Genomic DNA, 3,468 nt, shown 5'->3' on the forward strand with positions numbered 1-3,468 from the left:
TATCTAGCAAACATAATAATGTCTTATTGTAGTGCTAATGTTTTTGTCGAAAAGATTGTCAAGATGTTTTTACATTTTTTGTGTAAAGTATAGATAGATATAATTTAAAGGCTAGTTGTTATTGTGAGATATCCCTGTGAAAGATAAGTGGAATATATTCCTTAAAAATATTATAAATACAATTTTTTTTTGTGTAAAGTATAGATAGATATAATTTAAAGGGTAGTTGTTATTGTGAGATATCCCTGTGAAAGATAAGTGGAATATATTCCTTAAAAATATTATAAATACAAAAAATGGAGTTGCTTTATTTACTTCGTTGTTTGTTGTTTGAATTAATAACCAATTTAATTTATTATTAATACTTTTTATTGATATTAAGTAAAATTATATATATATTACTATAATTTAGTTAATTTGTTAAAATCAATTTTTCAAGTGTTTAACTATTTTAATATATAGTTAAAAATGTATCCTTTCAATCAATTTTCACTTAATTATTAATGAGTTTATCACATTGTATTTGTTTACTAATAAAGTTATTCAAATCCACTATTAAAACTTGCAATATTTTAAGTGACCATATTTATTAATTAACAATATTTATTATAGAAGTATTTTAAATATTAAAAAATAATCAATTTACATTTTAATTAATTAATTGTTGATAAAAGTTCATTTATATGAAAGTGGAAATTTGATTGTCTACTAAGGGGTAAAGACCTGCATAAATAATTTGGTGGTGAGTAATAAATAAAAACTCCATCCATTTACCTTTTTACTCCTATTTGGTAAGTCTGCACATTTACATTTTTGCTCCTACTTATTAAAGCTTTGAAGAAAACAAAAATAATGGTGGGAAAGAATAACTCCTCTTAAGTGTAATTATTTACATCTTGTTCCAATCCATTTTCAAGAATTTTAATTTTTTTGTGGTTTCTTATAAAGCTTAAAAATGAAAAATCTAAAAGTATTTACAAATCACGACACAAATATTGCAATTGCATCCAAAAATTATGGGAAAAAAAATATGAGGCAATTATCCACATGACATTGGGTTGTGCAAAAATTGTAAGAACAGTCATTACAAAATAAGACTTGAACCAATGGTATTGAAGATAAATAAATTTTAATTTTAATAAAAATTAGTAAAATTCAATCCGTAATGTTAAACTATGGAGAAGCTGATTTTTTTTTGGTCAAAAACAAATAATACCTCATCAAAAGAAAAATGGAATCTAATACCATGCCTACAGTAAGTGTAATGAACAATAATAAAATAATATATTCATTTTGAGAAAAAAACATTATTATTGTATTTCTAATTATCTTATTATACACCTTAAGTGGATCTAATGGTTAAGAGGATGTGGTTCTTCCTAAAAAGTCACATGTTCAAATCTAAAGTGGGTCAACTTTAGAAGTTAAGTTGTTGTGTGTAGATCGTCCCTTATTCCATATAAATGCCTACCACAATATTTAATAGGGGGTGTGTGGCATGGCTAGCCCACCCTAGGCTTTCCATAATTTATATTGGGCTTGGATTATTGCCTTGGCTATTTAGTAGTGTTGGGCATGTGCTTAGAGGAACGTTTATAGAACCATGGTATGACCCTCATCCTTTACATGAGACTAGGTCAATGACGTCTAGAATTGAAGTGGAAATGACCTCACTTTATATGAAATCTCATTTGACCTCCAACTCCAAAAGGAATAGCTTCTCTCATGGGATGTTAGATTTAGGACCAAAGCTAGGACAAGACGCTGCAACTACCTTCTAGTCAATGTCTGAGATTTTGTTGGCTCCAACAAAGAAAATATTGATAGTGTGTTATAGGCTTATCTCTATATTCATAATTTCTATTAGTATGGCTCTGAGTTTTTATGTTATAAGTTTGGTGATTTCCTTTTAAATTTATCGATGTTTTAATGTGACCTTCTCTTTGGTGCTTCCTGGCATGAGTTGGTCCCTTCATGGAGGTGTTTTTATATGCATTTGGTGTATTATCCTTTCTATTCTTTTTGGCTTGGCTCGCCTCGAATCCTTTGTACATCTTGGCTTTTCTTTTGTTTTGGCTCATTTTGGTTTCAATATACTCAGTATAGGCTTATAATAGGACAATTTTCTTCCTCGCTTTTTTCCCTATTAGTGTAAAATGGCCCATAAACATATGTGTGCTTGCAGGAGTATAAGGGGTAGACATCTGCATGCATGGTCATGCGCATAGATGCTTAGAAAAATGCTACCATATTTCACCTTGTTACTGCAACTTGAAACCCTCACCACAAATGACCATCAAGCATAATTTGACTTCGAGAACCTAGAGGAAGTGGCTTATTGGGTTCATAACGCTCGTCATGCAAAGAGAAGATAAATCTAGTATCTAAACTCCATCGCCCTCCATTAGAAGATGAAAACTCTTTTGGGAAAAGTATAGAAAGAGAACCATGTGAATCATAACAACATAATCTCTTCGTTCAATGAGTTTAAGTAGGCGCAATGACATCAATGCTCATGTTTCGCTAGGCTAGATGCTTGACCAACTCATTTGGAAACTCATATTGAATATGAGACCAATCCTTTTTTTCCTACTAGTACTAAAGTTGAGGACCCTAATCCAGTCACCTCTTTAGATTCTTCATCACATAATATGTATTTCATTAACTATTTTTCTTATGTATCTAAATTAATCTTTGATGGTTATATTTTTAGTAGAGAATTTATTTTGATACTTGCTATTAAATTATCGGTCAACATATATGGTTTCCCTTGTGGTAGATTGAGAATGATAATTGTATGAACTGTGTTGATTGGGATGATGTATTTTGAAATTTTGAGGTAATGCAAAATTAACTTATATTTCCATCCCACTCCATCTCTGACCACCTCATCTTCTCTCTACATTCCTCTTCCTCTCCCTACCCACTTCCCTCTTCCCCCTTTTGATTCACCCTTCCTCCATTCTCTCTCTCTTCCTCTCCATCCACCGCGCCTCTCTCTCGCATTATCCTCCCTCCCCTGCCTCTCCCCCCCACTCTCTCTCTCTCTCTCCCTCCACTTTCCTTCCCCCCTCATTACTTCTCCCCCTCTCCATGCTTCCCTCCCTCTCTCTCTCACTCCCCCTCCATTAGTCCTCCTTGTCCCTATCTCTCTCTCACTCTCCCTCCATTAGTCCTCCTTGTCCCTCTCTCCCTCCCACCCTCTCCCTCTCTCCATATCTCTCCCTCCCACCCTCTCCCTCTCTCCATATATCTCCCTCCCCATCCTCCCTCATTTGATCTCTATCCCTCTCTTCCCCTCCTCTCCATCGCTCCCTTGATCCTCCTCCCTCCCCCTCTCCAATTCTCGCTCTCAATAACTCCCCCCTTTCTCCATCTCCCTCTCTCCCCTTCCCCTTTGACATCTCTCTCTCTCTTTGTATCTCTCTCTATTCTCCCCTCTAATCTACCCCCCCTCTCTCTCTTTCG

Source organism: Pinus tabuliformis, chromosome 8, assembly GCF_031772625.1.
Source record: "Pinus tabuliformis cultivar Carrire ecotype Pingquan chromosome 8, CPIR1, whole genome shotgun sequence".
NCBI classification, from domain to species: Eukaryota; Viridiplantae; Streptophyta; class Pinopsida; order Pinales; family Pinaceae; genus Pinus; species Pinus tabuliformis.